Here is a 15,665-nt window from a genome sequence, read left to right as displayed (position 1 = left end):
ATCTATATGCAATCAATCTTTTTTTTTAATGTTCCAAGAACTATCAATCCAATAACATGTAATACTCATATATAACAACTTTTCCAATAATCACTCCAAATATCCGCACACAAAGAAAATGTATTATTTAAAATATTAAATTCTTTAATTTATTAATTTTTTTCAATGGCTAAATTTTGAAGTTCTATATTCACCTCCTTGTTGAAATTTGTAACTTTTTGAACAATATTTGCATTTGGCTTACAAATCACCAGAGGAAAAGTGTCACCTTTTCGAAATGTTTGGTGAAGATAGCGGATGTCGGGTGAGGAACCTGCTCGAGTTTTAATTTTAGGCACATTCGGATTACTCATACTTTCTTAACTTTGATGATGTTTTGTTTGTTGAGTCACTTATTCTTATTCTTGATGTTTCTAATCTGAAAATCAAGATCATAGTCATCGATATTCAATGCATGAAAATCGTGATGCTCGAACTCGGGTTGCATGATGCCCTTTCCATTTCCTTTGCCGCCCTTACGACTAGATCAGGCTCTGATTATTTGTATAAATATGAAATTGAAGTAATTATGAAAATAAATTAACAATTTACGATCAACCAATAATCGAGACTTGATATTTTTAGAATCAAAAAATAATTGTGAATTATACACTACAAAAAAAACGCTAAACGACAACGAATTTTATACGTTGTCGTAGGCACTGTTACAACTATTGTAATTGGCAGTGTTGTTGAAAGTGTGTTATACGACAACGGTTTTTAACCGTTGTAGTAGCTCAAATTAGCGACGATTTTTGAAATTAGCGACAGTAAAAATCGTCGCTAATTAGCGACGGATTATGTCTAAACCGTCGCTATTTTGGTTTACGTTATACCGTCGCTAAAATTCGCGTCGCTAATTTATGTAAAAAAATGAAGGAGGTGGAAGGGTATTTATAGGGGAAAACGCGGACAAAAATATAAAAAATTGCAACGGGTCTAGGTCGAACTAGCGGGTCTACCCAGCGGGCCGACCGTTGCACAACAGTCATGTCATCGTGGCCGTTGACTTCTGTTGGAACATTTCATGTTCGCAATCTTGATTTTTATGTTAACAAAACTAGTTATTTTGTTTCTAATCAATTTACCTAAGTGCGCATAAAGCTATCGAGCCTAAAGTGAAGCAATCGAGACGCAAATTGAAAGCGCAAACTGATTGCCCAAACGTAACCAGTTCAACCGATGTATCAAATATCAGTTCAACTGATTGTCCAACTGTATGTAGTTCAGCAGAAGACCTTCAAAAACCCGACCAGCTGATGAAGAGCTCAACTGATGAAGAGCCCAGTCGACCAGTTCAACTGAAGCAGTGAAATCAGTTCAGCTGATGAGTCAATTGATTTCACCAAACCAGTTAAAGATCATTTCAACTGACCAGTTCAGAACATCAGTTAGGAAGCCGATCAATTTGTAGAACACGACAAGCTTATCTAAATGGAATCCAGCTGTGCGCATTAAGGAAAGCAATTGTCCAGGCAAAAGGATAATAATGAACGTTGCAGCAAATATTAAAGTCAAGGAGTTCCAAAATGGCTGTCAGAAAGGACAAGACACAAATATCGAAGGAACAGATTCAAACTGCAACAGGCATATTTGACGAGTCTTGAAGAACGGTCACGAAGCCTCTATAAATACAAGACTAAGACCATCAACAAACAAGTGTGTGAAAATCATGAGAAAAGAAGAATGGCACGCTCATCGTATATCAGCTTACAAGAAGCAATCCGCCCAGATTTGAGGGAACACTTTAACGTGTTATCAGCTTAGATTAGAAGCACAATTCTCTCAGTGTGTGAGAACACTTTCGTGTTGTATTCATAGACCAGTTCTCACACAATCACTCACATATACAGAGAGTTAAGCTTATTGAATAGCTGAGTGAGTCTTGCACAAAGACGTTAAACTTGTGTATGTAGTTTTTAACACATGGACGTTAAACAAGTGTTGACTGGAAGGTGTTGCCTTCAGTCTAGGCTAGGAGTTCAGTTAGGCAGTAGTGTAAGTTCTAAGCTGAGTGGGTTTGTACAAGGTGTTGTATAAATCAAAGTCTTCTAGTTGATCCTACTCGGGGTGGTAGAAGGGGTGACATATGAGCAGTTGAAATCTCCGAACATCCATAAACATATCTTGTGTACTTAACTGTTTAACTATTGTTTTTAAATTGATTTGATCAGTTCGAGCTGATATCGGTTCAATTCTCACCATAACTGAACTGATACAAGCAAGAACTGATCATCCTCTTTTCAGTTATTCAGTTCACACAAGCTAAAAATCTTTCAAACTAATCAGCTTTCTTAACGAAGGATTATTTCCAGTATTTTCTGTTTGGTTTAAAACCAAACTCGATCTAATTCATCAGTGTTTACATTCTTAGAACACGAACTATTGCAGCTAATTGAGAATAGTGTGTTTGAAACACCCTCTCATGTGTTATAACCGATCCCATCAATAAAGGCAATAATAAAAAAAAGTCGAACAGTCGACCCTGATGGGTTGACCCACCGGTCGACAAACGGTCACTAAATCATGACCGTCGATCTCCAACGACTACTTGATCTATTGATCATGACCGTCCAACACGGCTGGACGACGGGTTTCCTAACCGTAAATCATAACGAACATTCTTAAGGTAGTCTATAATTGAGACTAATGCCACAATACTGTGTTGCATGTATAATCGTGTTTTGATTCTTTTCTTAGTTTTGTCAACTGCTGTAATTAATTCGTGAAATATGAATAGTTTTGTAATTTTTTATGTGATAAGATAATATCAACATTAATATATATTATAGAATTTGTGGATTATAACAATTATCATTATAGAATTTGTGGATTATGCCAATTATCAAAATTTACTAGGGTTAAGACCATTCTTTGGCCAATTATTGTGGTGTCGTCATAATTCCGATCGGTGATACAATATCAACGACATGGTATTTTATGGCTCCTTATTACGATATAAATTTCTGTTATCAACCCACCAATTCTAATTATGATAATTGCTAAATTTTTAACACTTCCACACTATTTTAGCAGTCGCACTCTCTATACTATTTTTAACAGTATTACTCTCCTAAGTTTTCAAAAATAGAATATTCTTATACTCTTTCACAAGTCTAAACGTTTAATCATATCAAACTCCTATCATTATAAAAGATCGAGTCTTTTAGTTTGATTAAGTCATTGTATGAGTGTAACTTCTGAAGTGTAGTTGATTTACTTGATATTTGAGCGTGACCTCGGGGAGTAGGTCGGTTGGACCGAATCATATTAAAATTTTTTGTGTCTTTCATTTTGCTTTTACTTTTATTTTTAGTTAATTGGGATAATTATGAAAACTATGGAAAATAAGATAAAACCAAATCAACTAGTAATATCAGAGCGAGTTCATTATTTTTATGATGTTGATCCTGCTTTTTGAGTTCGGTTTTGAAGGGCAATGATATGATGCATGATGAATAAAATACAAGGCCGTTGCGAGTACAAATGTATTAATAATGGTAAATATGTAATGAAGAATCTGCAGGAAAATCACATTGTTGAAATTTAATGGGAGCATTGGGATCATGGTCTAATTTGTACATGAAAAGTCTCTTGTTTTTGTTTGTTGCAATAGAATAAATGATGAAAAATGCTATGAAATCAATTTTTTCGAAGATTTTATGTGAGTTACAACATCACAAAAATAGGGTAGAACATTGATTGAAAACTCTCAGTTTGATCTTTGAATTTTGGTTGATTTTTTTCAAAAAAAGGAGAGCGGATTTTTTGGTGGTTGTTTTTATAAATTGCATTCATTTAAACATCATTCAAGGGAAGAAAACGAGTTCTCGGGAGTCAATAGAGCACCATGTCCCTTGCAGTTGCTCCTTGCACTGAATTTTTTTCAGCTGGCCCTGATCTGATCTGGGACATGGGAGTCAATGGAACACCCTATCCCTTCATATAAATATTTTTCTCCTTTGATGCAACATATATTGTGCTCTCTTATCTCTTCTTCAAGGAATCTTTAAAGAGTTTGCTGCTCTGAAAACTCTTCCTCGTGAAGTTTGTAGATTGAGCTGATGAGGAGAGGGCATTGAGTCCTCCGCTTAATCTCTACCGCACCAGTGTTCGAACCTCTGATCTGGCAGTCTTGGAGATTGTTTAGAGAACTTTCATCCGTTCTCTCTTATTTTTCTAGAAGTCATGCTTGCTGAACTGTACACATATCAAGAGTGATGCAAAAAATATATCAAATAAAACTTATCTGATGCCACTTTTTAGGACTAAATAAACATTAAATATGGTTCAAAGGGAGTGAATAAACTTATTAAGAATCTTTTAGACATCTTCCAAAACTTTTAGGCCAAGCTGTTAAGCTTCGTATATTATTTGATATAAAGTTTAGATGCTAGAATAATACTTAAATTTGCATAATATATTATACTATTAACACTCATGCGTACACAATCAGCACACAAACACAATAAAGTAAATCAAGAAATTAAAAACAACTTTTTTAATGGAAGTTCAAAGATAAATGTTTCTATGTCTCCCTTTTATGTTACAACCAAGAAAAGATCTACTAAATCGCATCCAGATCACACAGCATGACGAATTACTCTATAGAATGCAAGGCTGACACTCAAAACACACAACGGGATGATATACATCATGTTAACGTTCAAATCACACAGAATGAAATTTTACAGCAAACTCAAATTACACTTCAAGATCACACATCATGACGATTTTACAAGTGATATGATACAACACAAACTGCAAGGTTTACTATTTGATTTTGTGTCATTGTTATGATAAAATCTATATTTATGAACGTTGGATGACCATGCATTTTGAATACCACTTGATAAGATGTTCTTTTTGTGGTATTGCTGATTACTTTTTGTTCTGATAGTTGATAAGATTACAAGAAACTTTCTCTAGAACTGCAAACTATTAGCCAACTTCTCTGATCCGAATATTTGCATAAATTTAGAGTCTTTCTAAATGTTGTGACTTTTGAAGCTTGTTTGGATTTGATAATAGTCTCTAATCTGACTTTGTCTTTGATACTTTGATCTTTATTCTTTCTTCTTCTATACAGACTCTTATGTGTATTACCCTTTGAGTACGCTGCACTTGTGCTGCTTCCCTTTTTTTGTAAATTATTCTTTTATTTTTTTACTCTTATGAAGTTTATTGATGTGTCTTTGAGTCTTTTGGACTTCGTGAGCTTTTGTCGTCTGTACAAGTGATCCATTCTTGTTTGAAACGCCCACTACTCGTTTTTCTTTAAAAAATACTAGAAACTTTTTTTTCCTCACTTTTCGGCTGAAATATGTACTTACATATATATATATATATATATATATATATTGACACAATTTAAAATAAAACAACCAAATATTATTTGAAAATCTAAAAGAACACGTTTTAAATATAAAATTGTAAACGTCAACCAACCCTAAGTTAACATTATTTCAAAATAAACTTAACTCTAGCATCCTCTCAAAAGTATCATAAGTTATAAAATCTTTAATGTAAACTAAATCATAAACATAATTTATTTGCGGAAAGATAGCGACGGTCATCGGGTTGTGTGCACATTTAGCCCATCTAATTCAACCATCAAGACCTCCATCATATTCATGCTCACCAGCATCGATCACACCTAGTGAGTCTAATGACTCAGCAAACCGTAACAATGATAACAAGTAATACATATACATCCACATGCAACAGCGAAAATAATTTTACTTAAAAGTAACTTTTCATCAACATAAATATAGACATTTTTCCTTTCAACATATCATATCATAATTCCTTTCATCATATCATATCATATTTCCTTTCATCATATACATATACGTTTTCCTTTTTATTGAATTCGGATCGTTAATTGTGACTTTTGTTTCAGCTGAAGGTCGATGGATCCATCTACGTGTAACCACAGTACTGGGCGGTGGGAACATCAGCAACACTCTCACCCGTCAACTGAGCTTTGGCTTATCATATAATCATATCATGCCGATGGAAATACTGTGAGAACCCGAATTTCCAGCATTTCCAGCATTTCAGTAGAAATGCAAAATTTCCAGCAGAAGATAATATTTCAGAAGCTGGTACTTTTCCAGCAGATTAGAATCCAGCAGCAGACAACAGATAAAAATCCAGCAGCAGAAGATTAGAATCCAGCAGACAGTTACTGATTCATCTTAGACTTGTAACTGAATCATTAACATGGAATAAAGGCTGTTAATGGCAGATTATGGTCATTAATAGGGAGGCTAACAGTCATAATTTGGCCTATAAATAACACCCTCAAGTCTCTGAGATTGTTGTTACACAATTCTTGAGTTATCACTTGAAAATTGAGCTAAGAGAGTGTATTTTCGAGCTGTAAAACCAGTAGCGAGGACAACCAGATTTTCAGTAGACTTCAACCGAAACTCTAGCAAATTACAGTAAGTGGGTTTATATATAATTATCTTGAAATCAGTTTGATAATTCTGTTCTAAAACACAGTTTCTGTATGTTTAATTCTGATATATGATTTTGAAGCACTGAAACTCCCTAGTTAACTAATGGTAGGAATATATATTCTGAACATTTCTGATTCTGATTCTGACCTTACTCCTTAGCGGAGAGAACATATAGGGGACTGATATCAGTTTAGCCATGAAATTCGCTAACGTGCTCAGTGCTTACTAATTCTGATTTCTGTTCTGAAACCTGTGACCTCTGAATTCTGATTACTGTTCTGAAAATAAGAATTTTTCTGTACATTATTGTATTACTGTTTCTGTAAAAAAATGGTTTTTGAAAACTGGGCGTTATTCCCGCCCCTACTTATTGAGTGACAATCATATCACTCACCCACCAAACTCATCTCAGATAAGAACGAAAAAGAAATATTAGAAGAAAAAGAGCAGATCTAGTTCTGGGGCTGGTGAAGAAGATTATTGTTCTCATTTTATGTTTATTTTAATTCCGCTTGTATCTGTTAAGACATTGTTATCTCTGATTTTACATTTCCGCTGTAAAACATCGGTATTCGAGTTGTAACAGACAATTGATTTATTTCGTATTATGAATAAAAGACTGGTTTCTGAATTCTGTACTCTGAGGCTGGTTGTTTTCGAATGTAGTTTTGATAGCAACGCCGGTGTCAACCAACCCCCGTCCCGGGGCGTGACAAATACGATCGTTGGGCTCCCTCTGGGGCCTTCTCCTGTAAACGGGTTCCCTCTAGGGCCTTTTCCCTCGCAATATCCCCAATCATATCATTGTATCATTGTATTAGTCACAATCAATTCACCTCCTTCAACTTTACATATTTCCACCACTTATAAAAATTCAAGCATATATAAATCATTTTTCTTTTAAACCAAGTATGCAACATGTCTTTTAGTATTTACGTTTCATCATAAAATTTCATAAACATATAAAATAAACGTTTTAACATGTATTACAGTATTCAGGGCATTGCCAGGACATCTTGATATGAATTTGGCCGGGCATGGGGTTCAAAGGATTGGAAGGAGGTTCAAGGAAACATTGCATGAACTAATGAGCAATCGAGAAGAGCTTGCAAGCAAGATTCGAAGTGTCGAAGGGTTCGTGATGCATGGAAATGAGCTTGGAGGCCATAAGATCATTGTGCAAGTGTTAAATGAACATGAGGGCCGAACGCCTTGCGCCCGGGCAGAACAAACTTTCTGCCCGAGCGCAACACTTGCGTCCAAGAAAAAAAATTTGCCGAACACTTCCCACCTGGGCGAACATAAAGTTCCGCCCGAGCACGCCCTGTTGCGAGGAAATTATTTCTTTCCTATTTTAGAGTTTTAATTGATTAGGTAATTAGATTTTGAGTATCTCTTTGATTTGGACGAATTTTGGGCATTGTAAACAATTAATACTTGAGTTTAATCATATTTGTGAGTTTTTCTCTCAATTTAAAAGCTTGGCTTTGTATACACCTTTATGTGTTTCTCAAATCAAACTTATCAAAGTTTAATATTTTGTGACGTTTGTCGATTGTTCTTCACTCGGATTGTCAAAGACGAGTTCTTTGAAGGTTCACTTAAATTTCTATTGTTTATCCTTCGTTAATATTTGTTGCTAAATTCTTTAATTTAGAGGTGAATATTACAACCTTACTTGTGTCAAAAAGATCGGGACAACACAATCGTTTCTTTATTTCATCGAATCGAGGGCGTGACTCCGTTTTGAGCGCGTTTGCTTTTCGTGGGTTGAAGAATCGCATAACATCAACATTTTTTAGGTGTAAAATTACCGTTTTACCCATGGAACTCTAATTTTCCCAGTTTATCCTTAAACCTTAAAACGACAACTCAAATCATTCCAAACTTAACATATGACGTTAAAATACACCCATAAATATTTCTTAGACGTAAAATTAATCTTCTTGACTAATTTCTCAGTTCGTTTTTAAATTTCGACGTACACCCCGGTTTTAACTCGAATGGACTCGAAACTTAACAAAACTTTAACCAAAGCTTAATAACACCTAACTAAACCATATTCAACCCAATTCAAGCCCACTAAGTCCCTTGAACACGCCTATGAAGCTACTGAATTTTTCTGCACATGGAGTCCTATTTCTAGTGTGATTCAATCCTATGCTATTTCGACTCCAGCCTTTAACCACTCGGTCCAGACTCTAGTCGACCCTCCTAGGACCCTCACCGAACCCTCAAGGACCCTCTTAGGTCATCCCATGCTACACATGCATGTAAACATGCATGGTTCATCTTCAAACGCCTAGTCGCAGCTCTCAAGAGTCCTAGCCGCGGTCAACTCTCCTCCAGCCCCTTCCAGCTTCACGTGGTCCATCTTGGCTCAAGGCTAGGACCCTCACGAGCCCAGCCCTTTACCTAGATAGATCCCCGCCCAGCCTCCCTGCTTAAATCACCCGAAGCCGAGCCCTAGCCCATCCTAAAACCCTCGACCATGCGTTCCTTTGATTATCCTGATCTAGTCTTTGTTCCAGCCTTCTTGCAACCTGTTTAAGACCCTGGCACGACTCTCCTAAGACCCCTGGACGTGCCCTTAACAGCAGCAAGCAGCTGCATGCCATAGGAAGCCCTAGCCGAAGAGTCCTTGTTCACAAGGATTCTATTTTCGAGCAACCTCTTCCCCCTCCATGTCCAGCCATTATGTCAGCTTATCTAGGCCCTCAAACCTTCTTAAACTCATTCATTTTTGGTGTCCCTAAGGTGGCAACCCTGCAAGCAATCATACATTAAGGTTTGGATCACAAAAACTTGAGTTATTGACATGTTATGGCATAAAAACGAAAATAAATAAAAGAATACCATATTTTCCATGCAAACATACTTCAATCATTTAATATGGTGTGAAAGATAATTGAAAGAAATTTATGACATGCCTTTGCGTAGATTACGCTCGAATTACGACTTGCGATGCGAAGGACATTGGCGGAGATGGACCCTTGTTGATTTTCTCTCAAAGGCATGTGTTTCCTCCTCAAAATCACGTGTGGTGTAAGCTGAATTCTGATGGGGAGAGTCCTTGTGTGTGTGTGACGGGAGAGGCGAGTGTTTCTAAGGGGGTGTGGGCATGTATTACGAGGCTTTGGGTTAGGGTTTTAGGCTATTTTTTTTGTTAATTAAACATGTGTGCAATTTTGGGTCCATTAGTTTAGTATAATAGGCTCATTAAGCCCATTTGTACATATTTAAAATATTTTGTTTAGAGAAATTTGTGAAAATATTACCCGAGTTCTCAAAAGTATATATTTTGATCGAAAATCGAATACCGGTTTTAAAATACGACTCGGCGTGTAAAAACACCCCAAAAGTTTTCATTTTCGAAAATATCATTTAAAATATACCAACAATTAATATAATTATTTATATAAAAATATTTTTCCCTCATATAGTCCCCGGTCTCCGTTCCTTGATCGCATCTCGAATAACCATTAAAATACAGTTTTATGCATTCTATTTGAAAACCATATTTTAAGTAGACTTTCAAATTTTCGTGACGTTACAGATGCAATCTTTGATCTTATTTTACTTGTTGAGTACTTTGATACTGATAGATTTCTTTGATCTACTAGAGTACCGAGACATTGATCTTGTTTTCTGATATGATGTCTTGAGCTGAGATGCTTTGATCTTCTTGTGTATGCTTACTCTTCTAAATACATTTCTTGACCTATAAAATTATCTTGTTCTTATTGTTTCTGATCAGCTGGTTGTTTATATGATCACTTGATCTTGATATGCTCTTGTACATATTGCTCTTGTTAACTGATAATATTTCTGATGACTTGATTTCTAATCTGCTCTTGTACGTATTGCTCTATGTTCTTTGTCTCGCTGATCTTTGACTGTTTTTTCATCAAATATGTTATGTAAAGGCCCTAAAAATCCGTACTTGGAAATTTGCGGAAAATTTAAAATTTTTCTTTTTAAATAATTAAAATTGCCACCTTCATAAATGAACTTATAAATAAAGTTTGATGTTCAATGTGGCAGCGGAAGAATTAATATTTTTGAAATAACAGTAAAAAGTTTTTCCAACAATAATTAAAACGTTTGAGCCATCAATTAAAAATAAATGCTGAACTGAGGTCCTCGGGTCCTACTACTGCCGACTCGAGCCTGCTTACTGGTCCCCGCCCTCGGCCCCGGCATCATCAGAGCCTACAACAATCAAGTCTAGTGAGTCTAAAGACTCAACATGCATATATCGTAAATAACGAGTAAATACTATAGTAAAATTTCATGGAGTAAAAATGTCGTGTCATGAGGCATATCGTAAAAGTGTCGTGTCATGATTAATTATAATACGTGCATAACTGAAATGAAAATATCATGGTAAAAATGTTTGCTCCTTGGAGCCCTGTACTGAAATAGCCTGTAATAATTTTCCTGGTGAGATTATGGTATACGCAAGTGGCCCCTGCACTGAACTGACCGGTAACTGGCGACCGGATAATAAAATGCTCCCATGACCGGTAACTGGCGACCGGATAAAATAGTAAACGTCTGATCAGACTGTAGCCACAGTATACTGGGTGAAACAAACTCAACTGACCGGTAACTGGCGACCAGATCGGTAACTGGCGACTGGATTTAGCAATAATCCCATGATAGTGAAATGGCCACAAGCAATATCGCATAATCTCAAAAATGAACATTTTAAATATTTATGCACGTAATATAATTAAATGACACAATTAAATATCATGTAGTAATTTACTGCTTGGATTGGATCGCTCCCAGGCTCGCTGCAACCTAAATATGTCATGAAAAATATGCAATAGATTTATGGGACCAAACTATGCAATAACATTCTAAAATGTGACAATTACGTCTACCGACTTCGTATTTAATCATGACTCCGAACCAACCCGAACCAACACTGAACCGTCATGTAGTCATGATTAAAATACGCCTAAAAATGATAAAATAATGCTCCTAAAATGGTGAGGGCCGAAATCTAGGTGAATGGAGGCCAAAACAAGAAACGCTCTTTCGAGAGTCAATTTGGCACATCGTACCGTAAATTCTCGTACGACCTAAAAAATGAACCGAATTACAAACGGTCAAAAACATGACCTTCCTAACTCAATGAGGCAATGTCCAGTCCAAGGCCATAGGCTAAGAGCCGACCGAGAACTCGAACGAGCCACTGAACCGTCACAGCAAGTTGCTGTCCAAAAATACAGCAGCTGTGCTTGGTTTGCTTGCGTCGTTTGCGAGGCTAATGGCCATTGGGGCTTGAACCACCGACCAGAACCTCTTACCTAACGTCCCAAGGAATGATTCGAACCATGGCTAAGGGCTTTAAACCAGCCATAATTCGGAATATTCCAGCAACAATCGAAAAGATTCACCCGAGAGCACCTTTGCATGCGCGTGTGGTGTTTAGCTTTGCTTGTTGTCTCGTGTCGTTCCAGTGGCCATTTGATTGACCATGGCACGACCTAGACATCTAGGGGTATGGTATGAACCGTGGCTAAGGGCCATAGACCAACCAAGATCCACACCAAACCACCCAAAACCGAAACTCATATGCTGTACCAAGGAAGGGCCGAAATGGGGAAAGGGGCTGTTCTTGCGTTTGATTTAAAAACCGATGCACCATGGACCGAGCCACCAAAAGGGCGACTTAAGTCACGTCTTAGACATGCTAGGGAAGTGATCTAACCATGGCTATATGCCTTGTGACTGCCCAGATCAGATCCATCCCCTTGACAGCACACAACAGATTTTTCGAAAACTAAAAGGGCCAAGATTGAAGAGTTGCTGTCAAATTCGAATTCTATCATGCATGGGGCTTGTTTGAATGGACCAACATGGTCTTGACACACCCTAGTATGTGTCTAGATGTAGCCTAGTGAGCCTGGAGTCGAGCCATCCACCTGAAACATCAAAACAAGAGAACACGTGAAGAGCATCATGAAAACCGAAAATTCTGCATTCTTATTTTTTGAAAAATTCTTGATGTATTTCGGTTTTTGCTTAATAAAACATGATCATGTAATGAAAATAAATGGTATTAGGACTTGATTGAAGAGTCAAGGAAGAATATATGCATGCCTGGTTTCGTTTGAAAGAAAAACGAAAAGAAGAGACGATCCGGCGCGGAGGAGGTGGAGCGCTTTCTATTCTACCTTGCTTCTTACTCGATTTTCTCCTATCTTCCTAGCTATGGAACCCACGGTTTTTAGCTTTGAAATTCTCTCAGATTTCGAGCAAGGGAGAGGGGGAAAGATGGTTAGGAGAGTGAGGGAAGTGGGTGCAAGATATAGGGGATAAATCAAGACCAAGTCTCCACCTTTTGAAATTTGAATTTGCTTGTTATCAAATGATTTTTTGAGGGATACAAGGGTGGAGTGTGGCCGATTTTTGCATGTCCAACAAGGCTAGGATAAGATTGATCATTAATTAAATGGTGCTAGAAAAAAATGAAGAGATTATCCTACTAATTAAATACAAAGAAAGGGTCAAAGGTGTTGAGTTGGCAAGGTAATGCTTAGTCATCTAAGGGGCCGAAAATTCATCTAATAAATGGAAGGAAATATTGTTTAGTTGATAAATTTTAATACCTTAAGAGCCTTACCTATCCCTAATTAATTTAGTGAACTAACCCCTTAATTATGGAACTTAAATGAATTTATTTTCTACTCACCTCAAGTAACTTAAATAATTCCTTAAACTTCTTTATTAACTTAAATTAACTTACTTGCTAGCTAAAATAAATTCTGAAAATGATTTCTAAATCTTAAATTTTATCTCTAAACTCCAACTCCAGTCCGGCCTCACTGAAATAACTGAAAGAATAAAATTAAAACTACTGAAATGAAATAATTAACCTTAAAGAAAGGCACTTTAAATACTCAAGCAACAAAAATCATTTTAATTTAAATACTAAAACTATGCATGGTTTATACGTAGTCTAAGTACGAGTTCTACATGTTAAGTCCCAAAATGTCCCGAGTATTGTCAACATTGAAGATCTGATCTTATATAACAATATGCAAAACACGAGGCCACGGTGAGTACTTATAATACAATAAAGAGAAATATGTGACGAAGAATCTGCTAGGAAAATGGCCTGAGTGATATCCATAGATCCATAACTTAAGAGGGCCTAAAATATTTTAGATATAGTAATATTTAAAATACATACATATAACTTAAGAGGGCCTAAAATACTTTATAATTTAGGTACCTCTATTATTTGAATTTTCAATGAAATGAATGCCAAAGTCATATGAAATAAATATAAATATAAATATCTGCATTCCAATTTGCATATGTTTTCCAAATTTTCAAGTTATATACTTTATAGTTCGAATATAATACATAAAAAAAATTACTATTATTTTTTCTTGGTTAAGATAAAGTCGGCATGACACAAACACATTTGCCTAGGTATCGAAAAAAAATGGAATAAAAAGAAGAAACCCCGACTCAGAATTAGACTCGAGATATTGATAAACATTTTAGTACTGATAATAAAATAACGAGAAAAGAAATAATTGGTGATTTGACGGATATGAAACGAGAAAATTAAAATAATAATAATACCGAAGAACTTGATTCATTTATGAATGATAATAACAAATAAATAAATAAATGATTGCTCGAGTTTATGTTGTAAATGGAAAAAATAATATTAATATTATTAAAAAATAATCAATATATATAAAGAGATTTTGTTTTTACGTAATTATTAAATGAGTTCAGGTTGTTAAAAACTTGTTTACGTAACATATGCCAGATTCATAGAATATTACATAACGTTTATTAATAAATTTTAACTTTTAGTATCATTGCGACATAAAATATAAGATTTTCTTCGAATTAAAAACGCATGGAATATTTTTCTGTTATCGTAGAATCCGAATTCGGCATAGACGATGAGTTAGATGCATCGAGTTGTTGGTCTGCTGGAAACGAGACAAAAAAAGGAAGTAAATTGTACGGATCCACAAAATTCGAAGACAAACTGTAAATCAAAACCAAATTGATTGATTTTGATGGATAACTAAAAGTTAAAAGATTTCAAATATAAAATATTTATTTCGATAAATTTATTTGATAACATACTTTAAATCTATCAATTCAAACACAACAATAAATACAAATTAATAACAAAAAGGTAGTCACTTGTATTTTTTAAATAATTATGTACTAATTTTTATGGTCACGTTTGTTAGAATAGGTGTCCAGCGAACCAATTTGTGACTTGAGTTTTATTAACTCTTATGTTGAAACAATTTTTATTTTAATAATATTTTATGATTTTATCTAATTATAACATTTAATTTATTTATATACACATACGAGCTGCATAGATAAAATTCTTGAATATACTATAGTACCATGAGGTATGTAATGCCCGAGATTTTATTTACTGTAATACGAGATTAATCTGAAATGATTTATGGATTAATTAAGGTAAATATAGACGGAATGGATTAGACCAGGAAAGACGCGAAGTATGTGCGAGAGAGGTGCCATTCGCGCACATGCGCGACCTAGTGCGCACACATGTACGGAACGGGCAGAAGACCCCGCGCATATGCGCGGAGTGAAGGCGCGCATATGCGCGAGGTGTCCAGTAGCCAAGAAGCTATCACAGAACATTGCGCGCACATGCGCGAGGGAGGCAGAGAGTTGGGCGCACATGCGCGGGGTGAAGTCGCGCATATGCGCGAGTGGTAGAATGCCGAGACAGTAGGTCTCGCGCATATGCGCGAGTGGTAGAATGCCGAGACAGTAGGTCTCGCGCATATGCGCGAATAGAGGACGCGCATATGCGCGAGCTGCTAAATATTCGGACAGAACTCTCGGTGCATATGCGCGGGGCTTGGGCGCGCATATGCGCGAGTCATGCAGAATGAAGAAGTGCCACTTGCCCTTACATGCAACGTGTATATATATATGTATACAAGAGTCTTCAAATCCTTCAGAACAGGAAAAAGGAAAACCGAGAAGGATTGGGGAGATTTTCAAGTCTTAATCATAGAATTCAATTCGCGAGAAATCCGTCCGTTCGAATTGTAATCCGACTTCGGTATCGTGTTCCTAGCGACGATAGCTACAACTGGACGTAAGTTTTGTTACGTTTAGATA

This window comes from Primulina tabacum, chromosome 8, assembly GCF_025594145.1.
Source record: "Primulina tabacum isolate GXHZ01 chromosome 8, ASM2559414v2, whole genome shotgun sequence".
In the NCBI taxonomy this organism is placed as follows: domain Eukaryota; kingdom Viridiplantae; phylum Streptophyta; class Magnoliopsida; order Lamiales; family Gesneriaceae; genus Primulina; species Primulina tabacum.
The sequence above is the reverse complement of the archived record's forward strand: the minus strand, read 5'-3'. Positions refer to the sequence as shown.